Source organism: Taeniopygia guttata, chromosome 4, assembly GCF_048771995.1.
Source record: "Taeniopygia guttata chromosome 4, bTaeGut7.mat, whole genome shotgun sequence".
Classification (NCBI taxonomy): Eukaryota; Metazoa; Chordata; class Aves; order Passeriformes; family Estrildidae; genus Taeniopygia; species Taeniopygia guttata.
This window is the reverse complement of record NC_133028.1, coordinates 71322504-71343256: the sequence shown is the minus strand read 5'-3', so window position 1 is coordinate 71343256 and position 20753 is coordinate 71322504. Positions and strand designations below refer to the sequence as shown.

The 20753-nt window shown below is 35.2% G+C and overlaps 1 long non-coding RNA gene across 1 annotated transcript; it reads right to left on the bottom strand.

The window, feature by feature from the left end:
* Nucleotides 1-1200: 1200 nt before the first annotated feature.
* On the bottom strand, nt 1201-11203 carry LOC140683874 (uncharacterized). The gene is made up of 3 exons (XR_012055448.1): nt 11041-11203; nt 3299-3427; nt 1201-1635 (listed from the first exon to the last, which is right to left on the bottom strand). It is a non-coding gene; the product is annotated as an uncharacterized lncRNA (long non-coding RNA).
* Between the last annotated feature and the right edge of the window lie 9550 nt (nt 11204-20753).

Sequence of the window (20753 nt, the reverse complement as noted above, 5' to 3'; positions counted from 1 at the left end):
TATTGTTATTTTCTAAGGCATTCCATTTAATGTACAACTGGTTCTAATTTTAGTGGTCAAAGTGGGTCTCTTAATAATTTAGCATGTATTTTTACTGATAAATACTTTAGTTCCTATCACTATGCTGAAAAAACCATATGGATGGTTAGGATGTTAAATGATGCAAAGTTATTCCATCATTGATATGAACTTACAGTAAATTTCATGTGTGATGCATTTTCTAGCTTTAGGTGCATCATTTTTAGGTGAGTGGTTACTGGATAATCATCATTTCTCTGATATTTTTCAAGCAAGCAGAGAAGTTTCTAAAGCAGTTTCAGAAGGAAGAAATGAGGTTTGTTGGCAGAGGCAATATCTTTTATTAGACCAGCTGATATAATGGAGAACAATCAAGCAAACTTTCTAGCACTCAGTCATGTAAACAATTATTTTTGAAAAACCTGTATGAGCACAAAAGAGTAGAATTTGAAATCTTATTTTAACACTTCATGTGTGGAATAGAAGGAATGTAATTTTGAAACAAAAAAACTTTGAAGTATATCTTTTAAATTTATAGATTTAAGTATTTATAAATATTTTTAAAAATAAAGCATTACTTTCTGTTAGTGTATTTCCATTAATATCATGGGGCATAACCAAATTTTAGTCCTAAAACAATACTTTTTCTACGTATTTCCTCTATCTTATAAACCTTATAAAAAGCCCAAGACATTTCATCTTCATGTAGAAACAAATTTCAGGGTCATGAAAAACAGAGAGGAAAAGAAACATGTATAGGCCTCTGTGCACACATAATGACTACTTAATCATTTTCTATATATTTTTATATACATAAGTATGGGCATTTGGCTTGGTAATGCTTTTCCTTTCAGCATTAAACCATTCACAGTGTACAGAAAAAAGCCAAATATTTTTAAAAGGGAAAAAAACCAACTATATACAAGTCAGACTGCAAGAATTCAAGAGTAATGCATAACATTACAATGAATGTAAAAATGAAAGAAACTCAGAATTAAGGTAGGATAAATTTGCTGACATTATCTTCAACATTAGCAGGCCTTCAAAGAGCTTACAATTAACCTTGTACATCCTTGCCTAGGATTTTCTGGTGATTTAAAATTTACAGAGGTTGAAGAAAGTTACTACTTTTCTCTTATTAAGTGTGAATGATATAAACCTTTCCTCACCAGAAGGAAAAAAAAATTAAAAACTCAAAGATGAGTGATAAGGCAGGTGAAGGGACTAGAGAAAAAGTCTTTTTTATGAAGAGCAGCCAAGGGAGCTGGGGATGTTTAACCTGGAGTAAAGAAGGCTCAGGGGAGAACTCATCACACTCTACAACTCCCTGAAAAGAGGCTGTAACCAGCTGGGAATTGTTCTCTTCTCAGCAGTAACAAATAAGTTGTTCCAGGGCAGGTTTTGATTAGTTATTAGAAAAAATTTTTTGTTGCCAAGCATTGGAACAGGCTGCCCAGGCAAGTGGTGGGGTCACCACCCCAGAAGTATTCCAAAGATGTGTAGACGTGGCACTTGAGGACGTGGTTCAGTGGTGAGCTTGTCAATGCTGAGTTAATTGCTTGACTCGATGATCTTAGAGGTATTTTCCAACCTAAATGATTCTGGAAGTCTAGGATGCTGTGAAATATAAAAAAGGCTGCTAAACTTGGGGAGCTATCTATAGCTTAGTGAACTAAATTTCCCTGTTTATTCTTTCATAAGCATGTGCTGTAGTCTGCTTTTAGACACAGAACAGTTTCATGTTCTTATATTTTGACCTTACAAATTTAAGGTGCTTTAACTTAGTGCTCTGAGCACTCTGTAGAAGTCAACACACACACTTATATACATAAATTAAAAATATATATATATATATACACACACATGCTGGAGATATTAAAAATATTAAAACTGAAGATACTAAATATTCAAATCTATTTCCCATACTTGGGAAACAACACTGAAATTCTAATTAAAAAATAAAAGCTCACCGTACATCTCACTCTATGTTTAAAATATTGGTAAAATAATGGGAAAATTAAATAAGTCTAAATGCAAGTAGAATAAGGGACTGTCTGTCGTCAACACCCTCTGCAGCATGTGGTAAACTGCAAAAAAATAGCACTCTGAGCTGTAAAAACAGCTAAAACACGAGTGAGCCAGTGAGGTTTTGTGGGTAAAATCCCTTACTTCACTCCTACACTAAAAAAGAGTATGTCCCTTCATGTTCTGTTAAAACTTGGGTCATTTTAATTGATCTTTTTGTGCAAAAGTTCTCTCTAATGCAATGCAATGAACCACTTCTGAGACTTCTGGCTGGAACACAAACATCAGGGAGCACAAACTGATCTGTGCTCATTTAGGAAAATATAAGATTATATTGATGCAACTAGAGATAGTTTAGCGCTGCTAATAATGAAAAGCCAAAATTAAAGCAGTAGACAGAAAATTAAAGGTATGGGGAGTTAAATTTGCAAACGTAACATAAATGAAAGAAAGTTAGCATATAATTAGAGTTTCTAATTTCTCTTTAAATGTCTCTCAGGTTGCATACCAGGCAATTAGATTTCATTGGGCTTCAATTTACAGTTGGGAACAGTTGAAAGTGTAAGACTGTGCAGTAGTAAAGGGAATTATGTTTTTTTAATTGATATGCTGAAAGTTACTGTAATATTAACATAGATTTCAAGCTACAAAGAAAATTATATTAGCCCTTTCTAAAAGGAATAGTAATAGATCTTATTTCCTTTGAAATATAGTTTTGTAAAATAATAAACCAATATTTTAAAAATGCTAAAAAGAAGTTCTAGTAATGAAAGAAAGCAAAGCAAAACAAAATCATTCCAAAACAACAACAAACAAGAAAAAAAAACATCCCTAACAACATAAGTATACCACTAAATAGCACTGAACAAACAGAAAATGCACCAGCATTTTTTCTCACTACTTCATGAGAGTCTTCCATAGCCAGCTTGGTATGGCAGTCCTCAGATATTAAAATTCTAATTAGTACCTGTAACTACTAAATTACAGATGCCTATCACTGGTAAAAATATGTTCATATGAAAAATGGACATCAATTAAATGGTGCCCAGGAAAAAATTGAAGTAACCTTTCAAGTGTTTGGCTTCCTCAATCCTTAAGGCTCATTGCAGAATTTAGAATCTATGAAATTATCCTTGCTTTCAAGCAAACAATAAAATATTCAGGGAGAGCTTAGGGGTTTCAACCATGCCAAATATTTTAAAGTGTTTGTTAATGTTTATGTTAGAGTTATTAACTGGGAAATAATATCACTTACACATAATTGTAATTCTTGGGAACAGGTCTTCCAGAGACACAAAGGGAACTAGTGCCAACTCTGAACAATCCACATTCCAGAGCTCAGTTCCCAGCACTCACATTGTTAAAGTTAATACTAAGATTTTCCCTGTAGAAAAAAAAGAAATTGTTAGTAAATTGTTCTGCTTTTCCTTCTTTCTTTTTTTTTTTTTTTTAAGAATAACAAATTCCTAAACTTTTTGTCTAAAAATTAAATATCATAGCTTACTTGAGACACAGTGGCTTCCCTACAAATCCTCAGATAAAGTATTAGAGAGCTGATCTGAGAAAGAGGGATTTTAGCCCAGTGAATATGGTCCAAACATCAAAATTGTATGGGAATAACACATCCATTTACTTAGCAATTTTCTCATCTGAAATGTAATGACTTGAGAGACAATGTATATATATATTTCTGTATCATTGTGGCATAGGAGTCTTGTAGCATTTGAGAAATGCTACAAGACTTCCATAGCACCATTTTTTTAAATGGAATCTTAAAGGAGATATAGGAGAGGAGAATCTGGGGAAGGGGTTTTTTATTTATTTCATTTCTTCCATAATACATTTACTGTATACCTGTCTGCAAAGGAGGGATTTGGAACCAGTAAGCACATGGGCTCAGTGGGAAATTCTTAATTTTAGAATTAATTTTAAAAATTAATTAATTTTAAATTAATTTTTAAAAATTAAATAAAAAATTAGATGTCTTAATCATTCAGCAACTTCTTTTACAGTTCTCCAATTGTACACTTTCCTAAATATATGCAAATTGATAATTTGTAAATTGTAAACAAATATGACATACTCTTATAGCTCATTTACTGAACAGAACTACTGAAAATCAGAAAAAAAAAGATGATATTTCAGATTATTCCATCCTTGAATTGTTACAAATTAAGCTAAGGAACACTTACATGCTCTAAAGAGGTCAGTATGATAGATACTGTCAAGGAATGCCCATCAGGATCAACTCCAGGCAAAATAAAGCTAAAACTGCCATTTTCTTCTAAAATCAATGCTGACTAGACAGAGAGACCTCGTGGCTACTGCCTGTATGTTTGAGTTCCAGTATTCATCTCATTTCTGAGATGAGCCCCCTTTGAAGGGCTATGGGCTGATTACTAAGAGAGAAGGAATGAACTGATTCCCTCCAAGTTATTCTACTGCACAAAAATTAATTCAAGCTTCAGTGGGTGAAAGTGAGAGTATAAACAAAACTGGTCATGGAATTTCTCTAATGGGGTGGGAAGAAAAATTGTCTTTAAGTCCCTGAAACAATTAAGATTTTGTATTTTACTCAGTGATTTCAAGTGTTTACAGCAGAAATAGTACAATGATGAGGATTTAACCTTGATTTCCATTACAATAAAATGCAAACATATTGTAAAGTATAGAATTATTCTGACCTTTTCCCACAGAAATTAGAAATTATCTAAATCTATTATTTAAATCTACCATTTGTCGTCTCCTTCACCTGCAATGCATATGGCCAAAATTTTAGTTCAAACTCAATCCTGAAGAGTTAATATTGGTAATAAGTGTTGTAATAAACTTAGAAGACACATAAAGAGGAAATAACTTAGAGGAGAAACGTGGTAGTTTAACTGTGTGATGCAGCTTCAACTGTCAAACTCCTACCATTTACAGCTCTGTAGCTTTTGGCAGAAATATTTATTTCATATATCTTTTTGTTTACTTATTTATTGCATGTTATTTTCTAGGTGCAGTTTTTCACAGAGAGCAGCAAGCATTCCCTAGAAAAGGATTTCTTGCACTGTAGCACCAAGAAGAAATTGAGGCACTCTTTACTGTATACTGGAGGACAAACATAATCATGGGATATGATTATATGCAGGTGCTTTTATTGAGAGTTCTGGGAATCAGGGGTACAGACCCAAATCTGACTCTGACACGGCTTTCGAGCTGAATGTATTTTATATTTTATCATTATATAACTGACGTATTAATTATTAAACTTATATTGTTCTATTGTATACATTGACATTGTATACATGAGTTTCTCGTGATCTTTCTTAGGCCCCTGATCACAGTTTCTCATGACTATTCTTAGGATTAAACAGTAATTATATTTAATTCCTAAACAATCGTCACATCTAACAATTATATCATTTATCATGTATTAGATACACAGGTGCGGTTCTAGCAAGGTACAAGGCCTTCATGTACTTAGGGTATTTATTTTTTTTCAGGGCCTGCTAAGCTTAATTTTCCTTTTAACCCTAAAACCCTTTCACTGTCATGGGTACATCCAGCAGAAACACTGGGAGAAGCATCATGGCTAAAGCATGCCTTGTATCTCTTTCAAAGCCTGGAAAAGACCCCAAAACATTTGTACCTTTCAAATAGCCATCCTAGTACTGAGTACTGGAGGTTGCCTGTCTGTGACATGGAGATAAGATGTGTATGTAATCATAGAATCATTTGGCTTAGAAAAGATTTTTAAGATCACTGAGTCCAACCATAAACCTCACTGCCAAACTTAAAACCAAACTGTGTCCCTAAATGCCACATCTGCACATAACAGACCACAAAACACGTGGCCCATCTGGGAACCTAGTGCAATGGTCCCAAATCCTGCATTTTGATAGGCACCAAATAAACTCCGAGTGAACTCTGCTGATGGTTCCACCTCAGTTAGCAGCACTATAATCTTATTGCTATAGCTTACTTCCAAATGTATTCCATTTCTTCTAAGGCTATGAATGGTGCCAAGCTCAATTCAACAGATTATATGAACCTCAAAACAAGGGTGTGTAATATCTCCAATGAGGTCAAATTGTTTGAAAAGGAAGAAACGTTTCAGCTACAATTCTCACACAGAAATTCTCAGCAGTAGTTTTGTCTTTTATTGCCAGTTTATGTCAAGGACATATGGTTTAGAATAGTCTCCCTTAGGAATACTTTTGCTTTCAATATGAATTAGCACACCATTTCTTCTCCAAACTCTTTCAAGGCTTTGATGTTTTAGCTGAGACACAGCATCCTTTAATCTTGATATTCAGTAAAGGAAAGCATGTTTTTATTTATTTCTTGATTTAAATATATTTATAGAGAGCTTAGGTTAATGTAATTAGTTGTCACGTCTGGCTTGACATTCATAATTCAAAGGCCATATTCTCCCATCTGTAATGGCATTTATATTTTTTAATTAAAAATAAAATTAACCAAAAAAACCTCCTGTCTTTTGAGATTATCATTTGAAGATATATTCTTCATTTTGAAATACATAAATGATGCAAAAGTAAACTGAGTTCCTCCAGCAGGTTCAGTAAACATTACTGTCTGAAAAGCTGTCTTTTTCATCATTTGAATTTCTGTCATGAAACCCCAGTAGAGTTGCAGTGAGGAGGTTTACAACTCACTGTAGCTAATGGATGTAGATCTGTCTTAGAACTTTACATCACTCTGTGTATATTTCAACTCTTTCAGCATCTTCAGCCTCTCTTCCTATCGTGGGCTCTGCAGCAAGGCAGGAAGTAGAACCCTAAGTTATGAACCAAAAGGCTTTCCTGAGTTGATCAACTTTAATATAATATACACTTGCAAAGGGATTTTGTCTTGATACCATAGTTAATTAAAACATAATCATTTTTTTGTGATAAGGAAATTCAGTATATTGAAACATTGTTTTTCAGTGTTTCACATTTCTAAGGAACTGTGAAGATTGTCATCATAAATGTTCATGATAAACTATTGAAATTCATTTAAGAAGCATATATACATGGCATGGTTATGAGAAAAGAACACATGATACTCAGTATTTTAGTCAAATTAGTTGTTGGGATATCTCAATATGGACATACAATGATTATCTTCCAATTTAAAGACATTTTATAGTTATATATGTTGCATTTGCCACTCTTCTCTTGCATTTACTTCTCTTGTTCATTTTTCATAAAAATTGAATCCTTTTCTACTATTTCAGTTTCTTATAATTTAAAGATCAAATGTGTTTAAAAAGTAAAGATCTTATATTTCAAATATGTATATTCCTGAGGATTTCATGTAAAATAAGTTAAAATGAGGAACTAAAATTTTTCTTGCCAAGTTTGAGAAGTAATTTAACAAGCACATATGAAGTTTCAGCTTGTAGCTTGTTCAAATAATTTTCTCCTATTATAGATTCATTCCTCCTTTTAACACAAATTCAATATTCTTATGAGCAGAGTCTTATTAAGGACACCTTTCACTGCAGTTTAATTTTCAGTAACTCAAGAAATATTCACAAGTATTGTCACTGCAATGCACCAAATCCAGCTGAAAATGAGTGAATGAGCACCCAGTGCCCTACCTTACATGGAGGTTTATCAATTTATTCCATATTTTATCAACTTCCATTTCCCAGTATAGCATTCCATCTGTGTTTAATCAAAAAATTAGATTGCCATTTTAATAATGAGATATTATATCTGAGAGTGTGCAAAGATAAAAGCAGTGAAGAGCTCTTTTAGGTCCATTTTAGATCTATGCAACTAATTTTAGATCATTAAAAATGAAGGTACCAATTACAGCCAGGAGAATTAGTAGATAGCAGTTTATGAAAATGCAATGAAACATTCAAGGTAAATAGAAAGCTGAGTAAATAATTGATCATACCCCATAAACTATTAGTTGGAACCTTGCAGATCTACTTTCATAAATCATATACTTTGGGAAAATGAGATTATAATTTCCAATTTTCATTACAGATCACTCATAGCAAAAGAAAAAAATCTCAAATTAATGTCAAACAACTGTTACTTCATGAAATATAACTTTCCTTTTATAACCATCACTTGTAACTATATACAATAGATATAGTAATTTAAAAGACACACTATCATAAAGAATGCCTTCTTAAAAAATCTAATCAGAAAACAGATAAAAATTAGAATTCCTATATCAAGACACCTGCCTCCATCACAACAACAGATCTGTTGCATGTACCGATGAAGAACCAGAAAATATAATACACCAGAGTGGGGCAGGCCTGGAAAGTAAACACAAAACCTTGCATTAACCACACAACCACTTGCATCAATCTAAGATAACATTTTGCATTTTCTGGCCTAGCTGTACCTCTTTCAGTCTTAACAACATCAGTTTTGTTACCAAAAACATTTATTTTTATTATTTTAAAATAAATGGTGGAAACTGTTCATAGGAATCAAAGAAGGGTCAGTCTTCAGCAGAGCTTGTCCATGATCTCAGTGAACACTGGAAGTTCTTCAGGGGCAACACTGACACAGGATGATGCCACAGGTTTTGGCTTTTATCTTTTTCAGATTCTGTGCTGCATTAGTGTGTAGTTCTGAGTTTCATATTAGGGGATGGTGAACTCTCTGCACAGAGTAGGGAGACAAAATATTTCCTTCTCTATCTGGGCACCAAGGACGAATGATCCAGATCTCAGACCCAGGAGCACAAACAATGTGGGCTGCAGAGAGAAAACAAGCAGGATGGGACATCATAATCTAAAGCTATAATTGGACAATTAACTCCAATATGAAAATGAACCAAAACTTGCAAAAGTGAGAGACCCTGTGAGCAGTTGTCCATTTTTGTGACCATTTTGGTTTCATCTTGAGTGTAGCCCTGGCTGGGCTTTTGTGCTGCCTAAGATGTGTCCATTGAGGCCTTTTAATAAATCCCTACTTTATTCTTCAACTCTGTCTAGCCTCTGTTCTAGGTCAGCCTTCACAAGGCATCAAGGAAGTAGGATGAAGTCCTCACATCCTTATTTCCTTCTCCTGTGAAACACCTCTGTCTTGACAGAAAATACAAAAGTACCGTCCTCAATTCCCTCTTCATTTCTTCTCTTCTAGAAATGATTTGTGACCGTGGTGACGAATGTTTATACAACAAAGAATATCTGACCACACAGGTGCTCCTTCACACGGGTTTTTCATCATTAAGACATATTTTATCAGCAATTTCTGTGCTTCTCCCTGTGATTCAATTCACTTTCAGGACATGGCAGAGTGCCCTAGGTCCTCTACCCTGTGTATTCCTGATCTGTCAGCGCTAGATAACAAATGCATTCATGTGAGTGGCACTGATACCCGTTGGCGTATTTCCAAATAATTTTAGGTTCTCAAATTCTTATCACACTGACTGATCTTTGGACATTCAGTTTTTGCATGAGTGGCTATTTTCAGCACCACATCAAGAAGACTGACAGCCTTACTGCTTGTCATGGTGCAGCGCAGTAGCTGACTGCCACTGGATAAGGTGGCCTGAGGCTTCCCAGTTTGACTTAGCTAGTGTCTGGTCTTGTTTGCTTTTTCAGGATTTTCCTACTGCCATGATAGGGTTCACTGGGATACAAAAATGTCCTTGGTTTTATTCTCCCACAGTCACTGTGTGTCAAGCTGTTTTATTGACTTAAATCTTGTCGTATCTGTAGAAGCTTCTCTCAGTACATTTGTAGCTCTGATCTTAGTAGCTAAACTCATCTGCAGATTTTTCCTGTAAACTCAAATTATTTTATGTTACTAATTCAAATCTACAACAGTGCAAGGAAACCAGAATTCAACTTTACATTGTAATGAACTGCAGAATAAAAAAAAAAAAAGTCAAAAGTGATCTGGAAAAGAAAAGGAAAATAATAAACCAAAAGGTTTAATGCCTATTATTTGTAATGATCACCTATTCTGAAGCAGACTAGCTGAAGCTGAACAATATTGTGTAGATGGATTTCAGGAGCACATATATTGCTGGAGTAAAAAATAGAAAGTTCATGATGACAGACTAACTGTAAAACCCACAGCTTGTATATCACCTGCTCTGTCCTCCCAGGTCTCTTCCTCTCTCTAAACCATGCAACTGGAGGATGAAATTACACCTTTAGCCTGTAAATACTCATCTTTTCACCTTGATTTCCCCTTGAGACTGAGTCAGTGTGTCTTTAAACCTCTAAGGATGTCCTCATAGCAGAGACAGAAGGTAGAAAACCCAGTTATTGTTCTTGCAATTGTATTCTTTTTATTTGTTTTCATAGGACCTACTTTGAAATCCCTTTTTTCTTTATTGTCAATTTCTAGTATTTTATTTTTAAATTTAAGCAAGTATTTTACATCTCTAATATTTCAAAATGACAGGACTTTGACAGTAATTGCTAAGACTATATGATTCACCAGATTTAATTTTTTTCCCAAGTATTCAAAATAAGATTTTGCAGAAAAGCTATTTTCTACTTTGAGTGGTCAGTGAAGAGACAGTGCAATCAAGATTTTTTAGAATATTCAGCCTACACAGCCAGATTGTCTGATATTTTTTCATTGTACAGGATGCTGCCTAAATAAAGTACACTTTTACAGCAATCCTGAAGCAATGTTTTTTCAAAGTGGCCTGAAGATCTTAACATACCTTTTAACCTGAGTAAATCAGACCTACAACCAGAAAAGCAACCAAGTTTACCTTTTTTATCACCTTTCCCCAACTTCTTTGGCAAGAAGTATAGTACACAACATATTAATCCATGCATTGTTCTGTGCCATTCCTACACTGGAAACATTTCTGCAGAAATGTTTACACAGCTTTTCCAGCAAAGGCCATTTGTGATTTAATGCCATAGAAACTTATTTTACTCTCACTTAATCCTGGCTGTGTTATACAAAAGTGAAATATTTATAGCATACAAGCCTGATAAAACCAGGATAGGAATCCACGTTGCCAAAATAATCGTTAAAAAAACCCCAAAAAAGCCTTTTCTATTACCTGCTTTGGGTAGAAGTGATTGTAGAACATTAATCCCATGAAAGACAAACCTGCTGCAGCTGGCAACTGGACTGGCAAGTTGGAATGGCTGTTTGTGACCTTGCTGTCAGCTGGCTACCACTGTGACATTAAAATGCAACTCTCTGTAAGAAGTTGAATCCTTCAGTTTTCTACAGAAAAAAAGAAAAGTATAACACAGTATATTTTCCTGAAGCATCCAGTGACAACTTGGAAAATGTTTATTTTAACAAAACACGTAATGGATTTAGAATCTGTCTACTTGAGGACACACACTGAAAATTGGAATGATTAAAATTCAAGAGTGCAAGGAGGGTTGGCTAGAACATTGTGCATGAAAATTTGAACTATGTGTTTTGTACTTCTATCCATTTATAAAGATAAATGTGGAATGGGATTACTTAGGTAGATGTTTAATTGCTCATTTATCCACTTTCCCACTTCTCGTGTGTCATGTAATGGGGCACAGCATCTTGCATAAGAATAGGTGACTTAAAATTTCTTTTTTTTTTTTTTTTGCATTAGCTGCCAGCAGGCTCTTCTTTGGGCTGTTCTGTGGTCTGCTCTATGCTCTTAGCATTGAATAATTTTTTCTCTAACAAAATTCTGATATTTCTTTCCTCCATTATTTTAAATTTTAAAAAGCAGGTAGACTAATTACTGCTGGTTTATTTCAGCAGATGCCACATCGAAAGAGAGCTATAAGTCATATAAAATGTATACAAATTAAAATACACATATTAAATCTGGGGGGGGTTTATTCAGCAAAATATTTGGAGGGGAAAGTCACAAAAAATTTGTACAGTTTTTCAGCCTGTAAAGTTTGTATCTTTTTTGGAAATGTCCCAACTACTTTGCAATAAGTTTTCTACCTCCTTGCATGTCTGTTTGTCTCAAGGCATCTGGTACAAGTGGGAAGGTAGGTGTGACAATGTACTGAGAGTAGAATAGTAAATATCTCAGTACCAAACACAGACATATTGAAGCATATAGAGGACTCTGTCTTACTTACTGTGACACAAAAATCCTCACCTCCAAGGGCCAAAAAGCCACAAACTGTACAATCTTAAAATTACAGCCTGTGTAAGATTATAGTCAATTCTGGATGTCAAATCAGGATTAGTCTGCCATTTGGGACCCTAGAACCTTAATGTGCTTTTTTTTTTTTCTCCATTTATTTCTGTCTTAAAATTATAGTTCCTTAGAAGAATTGGAATGAGGCAAGTCATCACAAAGAAGATGGATAATTGAGGTTCATGCAGATGAAGCAGTCAAATATGTAAATTAAATGTAATGCAGCAAATGGATGTCATAGTGAGTAGTACAGTCTGAAAGAGGAAGGCAGAAAAATGCATAGAAGTGTTCTCCTTCTACGCTGCTTTTAGAATACTGGTGCCTCGTGGCAGAAATACTGCAAAATTTTGGTCCTCAATAAATATTTATGGGAAACATTCCTTAGTTCCTGCAGTTTTGTAAGGAACAGCATTTATTTTGTACCACTGGCATCCCTTTCCTACTCTGTTATCGTCTCTCTCCTATGTCTAATTCCCATATTTTGTATTTATGTCAGTTTTAAGAAGCTGCTCCAAAGAGCAAATTTCAATGGACAGCAGTAAATACTAATGTTAGAAAGTAATTTTAGTGTGCCTGTTGAAAAATTTAAATGTGTAGAAACACAAATAAATTACTTTTTTTAATAATCATGTTTATCAGAACAGACTTGGAATAAAAGCTGAAGAAGATTAGCAGTGACTGCGTGAGAAAATGTTGAGATGGGCATGACTGGGGCAACAGGGATGAGTCAGAACCCAAGGAAACCTGAAATTTCTCAGGCTATACCACTTCCTTCACACAGCAAAGCAGAAATGCTGGGTGTGTAGAGCAAGCCTGGCAATGCCACTTGGACTGTTTGTCACCAGCTGATTTCCTTTCCATAGGCAGAGCAGCCATTTCCTCTGAAAGGCTCGGCGAATAAAGTGGATAAAGTGAAGTCAGAACTGCTGCATTCCAAATCTCAAAATAAAGGAACTGTTGTCAGGAGATCAGCTCAAAACAGATCAAAAGAAGCATCTCCTTTCAGCATAGGTAGTTGCATGACTTGTGTATCCCTTCTCAATAGCATCACTGTCATTTCCTTATTCTGTCACAGGCAGAAAATCAGGTTGTTCCACTGGCAGACCCTTAGTCTGACCCTGTAGAGCCCCTCTCATGATTACAACCTTTGTTACTTTGGCTGATTTTGTGATGGGAAGCATTTAGGTGGGGATGGTAGAAAGCTGTACCTCAAAACCAGCACTTATTGTGCCACCTTAGGTATGTTAACTATGTGAGTGTCTGCACAGGTAAGTTTCTACTTGCCCCAAGGCTGTCTGAAAACAATGGCTTTGTCTATTTTTCCTGTCATCTGTAGCTTTTCATCCAATTTTGTCATCTTTATCTAGATTTTATGCCTGTTCTTCCAGCTGGTTTAGTGTTGGTGTGGTTTGCTGTGGAATATTTCTACTGTTGATTGCCACTATAGTTATGTTCACAACTTTCCTCGACCAATCTCTTTGCATAAATATTATTAAGTGTTGTGGCTTCATGGAAATTATTAGCAGCTTATATATTACAGAAGCCTTCCTGTATCCGAGTAATTATGGACAGTTTTGTCTCATTTGAGATAAATAACGTTTCTAATAACACTTAAAATAACTTCTAGTGAGAAGTCTCATGGTATTTGTACCTTCCACATCACTTTGTCCAAAATATAAGATAGAAAATGAAAATTGTCCTTTTTCTTTTTTTAAAATAAGCAGTTCAGTCCCTTTGCCTTCTTAAGCAGCATTTTCCAGTTTTTCTTCTTTTCTTTAACAGAAACACCTTCACTTTGAGTTTCTGCTTTCCTGAAGCTGAGATTCAGCTGAATACTTTCCATTACACACTCCTTGCTTACAAAAAAGCAATCACACACTCATGGTCACAGTTGTCTTGCTTATATTACAGCTCAGGTGGTATATTCTGCAGTGAGCTAATGCTGCCTCCCCTCTCAGACAAATATTTTCAAACAGGTATCTGCTCTCTGCTGCCAGTATTAAATCAGGTCAGCTCCCTAGCCCTGCAGAGATGACACAGCAAAGAGGTGAACTGGTTTCTATCCATTCTGCACATCAGCAGTGTCAGTTTTCTCCTGCATCTGGACAATAGGTGTAGAACTCAGCTGCCTCCATGAAGTCCCTCTGCTCAGGACTCTCCCCCTCCTTTGGGAGCAAACTGGAATTTACTCCCTGTGCAATGTGGGGATAAGGCAGCAGGAGTCCAAGAACAGAAATGTTTGCTTTACAGGAAACAGAGAGGATGAACTAGGAATTAAAAAAGATATGAACTTAAAAATAATTCCAAATTCTGTTAGTGTGCTGAAAGAGAGATGCATTGCAGTTTATATGGAGTGCACATAAATCATCTTGCATTATGCAACATGGGAGTTGGGTACATTGTAGAGCTACGCTCCAGTTTTTTTCCCTCTGATAATTTTCCCCTTCATCCCTCCCTATATTCAGCAGATTCAATGCATCATGTTCTGAAAAAGGAGCTGGTATTTATCAAATTAATATTGAACATGCTGAGTCCCCAACCTGCTTGTGGGTATATGAAAAAATACACACAAGTGTCTCACACTTATCTTTTCCCATCTATTCCAATTTATTCTTAAAGGATCATCTTCCTGACAGTTTCCAATTCACCAGAATCTCAAATAACAGTATCTAAAATATCTTTTTTCTGTTTACTTAATGCAAATATAATTTAGGTTCCTGAATGTCACAGTTTTGTGTTATGTAGTTATTTTATGGTTGATATCTGTTGCTTCAGAATTTATGGACAAGTCCAGTACCATTTTCATATGCTCTAATTAACCTTGGTGTGACCCAGACAGAATTAGGTTCTGTTTTACTGTAGCTTCTTGAATGCTTTGGGGCAAAATAAGTGGCAAAGAGATCACAACAACAATGCACATACTAGTATTTGAATTGGATGAATATTATGGCTTTAATTCTTATGTTTCTTAATTCAGTATTAAACTGACACATGTCCATTATGAGCACAGTTGTCTTAACACAGGACAAATTTATCTAGAAGGAAAACCAGGCCTGCAATGCCAAGCTAAAACAATCCCATCCTTGCAGCACAGAGACTTTGCATTTTCTTTGAGAGATAGGTGGGTTATTTCCAATACCTGCCGATCTCTACTTTTAATCAGATTGCATTTTTGTACAATTATCATTTCAGGCTTCTGTTGATTGCTTTTGCTAGGCATAATGAGTAGAAAGAAACACTATCTCATTGTGCAGAATATTGGATTGGTTGGCGTAATAGACTTGGTTCTATTTTTTGCCTAGCTCTTTGAAAAGTTAATTTTCTCTTTCATCAAATAACTAGCAGACTACTAATAGCATATAAGGTTTTAGAGGGATTTGCATTAAAGAATGCAGCTGAGTGCCTTATCTACTGTTGAAACCAGAGTGACATATGGATGCTCCTTTAGTATTGACTACCTAAGATAAAGCTTAATGCTTGCTGCAAGCCCCCTTAGTTTTAAATTCATGGAATGAGAACGTGGATTATCTCTCCCTGAAGCACACTCCTGGCATGGGGAGGAGGTGAGGGTGCTAGTACAGGCTTTGCACTGCATAAAGTTGCAGGTTCAAAGCCTCATCAAAGGAGCAGAACCCTTCATTCCAGTCTGAAGCTCAGAGAAATCCTCTTAAGTCATATGCCATTGTATGGGGTCCTCTTTCACAGTCAGTGATAAGTGCCCTGAGGAGAGCTGAAAGCACTTGACAGACAGGATGCATTTCCTTTGGTGGGTGGCTCCTGGGCCTCTCCTTGCCATAGAACATGGTGATAGGACAGCATAGAAAGCCTGTGATTAAGATTTCCTGCAGTCAATGTGGCAAGTGCAGGAGTGCTGGCTGGAGCCTGCCATGTGCCCTGCTGATTCACTGGTCAGGGCTGTGCCTGGCACTCAGCCCCTCTGCCCCTTTCACAGCTCCCAGCATTTCTGAACACTCCACATGCTTTGGATGTGGCAGGGAGCCCTCCAAAAAGATAGACAAGGAGCAGGCCTAAAATCTGCCCAAGACTGAGAAACTCATTTGTGCCCCTAGGAAACTAGTGACGATGATAATTTGGGGTCCATAGTGCCAGTTGATTGTTCCCTTTTGGTAACAGAGAAAGAATTAAAGCATAATTTTTTCCAATAGGATTTGGAATTCACACACCGACCAATCTGATGGTTTCTGAGCTGTTACACCTACTCACACTCCATCTATTCTAACAAACTTGAACACTTTTAACATCAAAGTGGAATTGAATACAGAAGAAAAGCACAATTTCTTATCTCCCTGAGAAATGTAAAGAATACTACACTAAATATGTTCAGGAGTATGTTTCCTTAGAACAGTGTCCATGCCATGCCACAGGGTCTGGTTTAGACATTCTATTCCCCTCTCTAGATAAGGTTAAGACAAGGTTCAATCATGTCTGGATAGTGTTCCTGTTTTAGTCTGCTCACCCCTAACCATAATCATAACACTGACCCTGGGCTTTGCCTTGGATCAGTGGAACCTGAAAGAATGAGCTACCAGATGGTTCACAGATTAATCTAATAGCTATTGCGCTAAACCTACTTTGCAGACTCACAGAAATTGTCTAGCTCGAATTTTACTGAAATGCACTCTACTTTCTTGTTACCAAAATCATGGTTTTGAATCCTTACCTTACTGAATGTAGCACTTACATCATCCCCAACTCCCACCTATGATGAGAGCTAAGGGCCCTTCAATAGCTCCCAGGGAAATGACATTTCTTATTTTTTCCACAGTGCAATATAATGGCAGCTGTCCTAAACTAACTCAAGGCTTTCTCCTTTGAGCATTTCCATTCAAATTACATAGATGTTACTTTCTGGGCCCTTTTTATTACACAAATGATAGCATTTATCTGAGACCCAATTCAATGATTCCAGAAAGCATGATGCAGTATTCAGGTAACATAAGTAACACCTAATCTTAAAAAAAAAAAAAAAAAAAAATTAGCAGAAACTCTAATGACATGTATAATCCTGTCCACAACCACTGGGGCTTTTCATCACTGCTACTCTTGTACATATGTCAGCACAAAGAGATTTTGGACTCCAAGTGACACGGAAACAGGAACTATTCCAGAGGTGGGCAGAAAGGCTGCAGAAAGAATTGCAGTGAACAATTGCTCCAAAGGAAAAAAAAAACCAAAAAACTTTGGTAAAATGTTTGCAGTGTTACTCTAAACGTTTTCACACCATGCTGGCTGGCAAGTCACACACTAAACAAAACATGAGACTAAGCCAAGACTGAAAAATAGCTCAAGGTAAGATGAAGAGACACTTCTGATTAATTCAGCAGGGAAATTAGTGGATTCTCTTCCAAATGTAAGAGATGAGCTCCTCTTTCACAGCACTCTTGTTTACCACACAGGTTACTTCTGTAAGCTCTTACATTAAGGCTATTCCCAAACCCAGTTTAGGCTGAGGTGCCTTTGATGGTACTTAAAAAGCAGAAATTATAGGAAACTTGGTTGATTCTGCCATGTCTCCATTACAGTGGTGAAGGGGAAGATGTCTAAATTCAATGCTTATTATTTTGGTTCACTGTCACATGCATTGTGTGATAAAACACAAACCATATATTCTAGTAATTAAACTAGTATCTACAAGTGAGTGTTTATTAAGTTATTTCAGCTGTAAGAGGCCTCACAACAGAGATTATAAAGCAGTATTTTATATTTAAAAGGCTAGCAAGTACAGGACTGATATTTGCTGTCAAAAATAATGCAAAGCAAATGAACATGCTAGAATCTTGCAAAGTGCCAAAGTTTGAAATATAATGCCTATCTTTGGAAAGAAAATAATGAAACTTTACAATTCCCCTTGGCATTTTCTCTCTTGCCCACTTGAGTTTATTCACATATGAGCATTATGCTAATTTGAATCAAAGAATATGTATTATGATTATTATTATTAAATAACAATAATAATAGCGATTCAATATAAATGAAAGTTAATTATAATTAATTAACTTTGATAATTATGTACACTGAGAGAGCTGGAACATTGATTTCTGCTTCCTAGCTTTTAATTTCCCTTTTTAAAATTATGGGCAACTTTCTTTTGTTTGTTTTCTTTCCTTTTTTTTTTTTTTTTTTGTTATTCTGCTCTCAGTTCTCACATGGTTGGAGACAATTGTCCCAATATCTTATATTATTTAAAGTAATGAAATAATAGTAAATGGATGACTTGTACTTGCATAATAGGATTTCAATACACTTGTGTTTATTTCATTTCACAGATTTTTAGTGTATTAAGTAATCTTAGATTCCCTGTCTCCCATTATTTACTTATTTGCCTTCATATAATATATAAATCACAGTATGATAATATATCAGCAAATATTATTAAAAAAAAATTCTATTTTCTACTTCTGAAATGTATCTGACAACGTTTACAGGAGACATAATCCATCTATTAGGCTTGTGTCATTCTCTGTATTTACTAGAAAATAAAATTAAACTTCATGGTATTATTAAAGAAAAAGGAAAGCAATGACAAAGATGATCTATATCAAACTTTTCATTCTAATATATATTTAATGCCTTTAAAACCAAGAATTTTGTTTTTTTTTTTCAATAATTCATTAGTTCAAGCATGTATTTGCCACTTTGTTCTGTTAGTCTGACATGTGAAAGTATAGTCTTGCCTTAAATTAAGAAATCATTAGATTTATACAAAATCAATAGCATTTTAGGGCATAGAGTGTTTTACTTTTTTGGCTTTGTGGTTTGCTTTTTTTTATTTTTTTTTTTTCATTTAGAAGATTTACTATACCTATTAACTTTTCTTAGTAAATGTTCCTTGTAGGATTGAACACTTTTTATACCTAAATTTTCACACTGAAACATTTTTCATGCAATACTTTTCCCTATACACATTTTCAGTGCTCCTGTGTGATGTTAATAAAAGCTGAAACACTAGTTTTCAGAAATCTTATGGCTGACACAACCTATAAAGATGTCGATTCCAAGTGACAGTCAACACATTGCAGGATATAACCATATGTTTATAGAAAAAACAGAGAAGAATTTATGACAACAAATCCTTGGTAGGAAGGGTGTGCATTTGACTAAAATCTACTGCCCATCTTTAACTAAATTCAGTCAAGTCAGACAGACTGAGGTATTAAATCACAATTTTAGTAGCAGGAAAACAGATATAATCTTTTGATAGAACCAGTTGTCGCCCATTTGTGACTTTCCAACTCCAGTGAAGATGATGTTTTCCAAATATAACTGCAACAATGACTATGTTTCTCTTAAAATAAAGTCCAAAGAGAAGCCATGAAAAGACCAGAAAAACACCTTTCAGCATATTTGACAGGAAACATTTAAAATATTACAGTCACAATTAACTGACTAATTTAATAGGATTTTTTTAACAGGAAATTTCATTTGTTGAAATTTGGTTAGTTTTACTTTTCTGAGCAAAATAATTAGAGAGATAATAGATAACAACCTTGAACTCTATGCTTCAGTATTTTTGTATACTCTACAGAACTTATCCTAAGCTCCACATGGAATTTGATCTCCAGCAAGGCAAAGCAGTAAGATTCATCCCTTTCAACTCTGAGGAAAAATGCAGATATGGAAGCAAGATAAAGACCACAGATTCAAATTCAACCTCTTTCCCAGACTGCTAAAAATCACATTTTATTATTATAGCAACATTCTTCTGAGTGTGGTACAGATTTAAGAAGGATATATCACCAGGCTGGTGAACACTGGATCTGTGCCAGTGATGTCCCCAGCAATTGCTTTGTCACCAACAGATTCTTTACAGCATCTTTCAACAGCAAGGCTTTAGCAATGTATTATTTTGGCTATATATTATTCCTGGAAACTATCTAGCTTTTATTTCTAGAAAAAGGATATAGGAATAACTTTGGTATCTCATTTAATTTTAGTTAGACAGGCACTAAATGCACACTTTATCCACTTTAGTAACTGTTCCACACAAAGAACTAATGACCTCCTTCATTTGTTTGAACAAAAGAGGTATAGAGTATGGATCTGTTTATCCTGAACTGGAACCATGCCAATCCCACAGCAGTGATTTTGGTTCTGAATTGCTTCTGCATGCCTTTATTGTGCTATATTTGTGTAGCATCCACACTAAATAAATACGGCAAAGTGCTGTACAGCAACACTTCACATTTTTAATTTTTTTTTTTTTGGGTACATGCAATTTTTCAAAGTTTAGCTGTTTGGATAAGCCCATTCTAGTTACCTTCATTTTCTATATAGATTAATTCTTTGTCTCTGGTGGAAGAGACAGGGAAGTCAGTGTACTGTAAGATTTATGAGAAGTTATTTTCTATATGTTTGCCTGAAATGTGTCAAAAGGGAGCTTTTCTTGGTCTTCTGAAAAGTCATCCAAAGTCTGACAAAACACTAAAACTTAAGATCAGTGTTTGGGAGGGAGCTGGGTGAAAGTATTATCTTGTACACTCTCAGAGATCATACAGATAATAACTCCTTTCTCAGTTCAGTTATGCCTTCAGTGCCAATCAATATGATATATGCCTTAGACTCAAATTAATTTGACTTTTTTAAAAAACTGTTCAACTGTT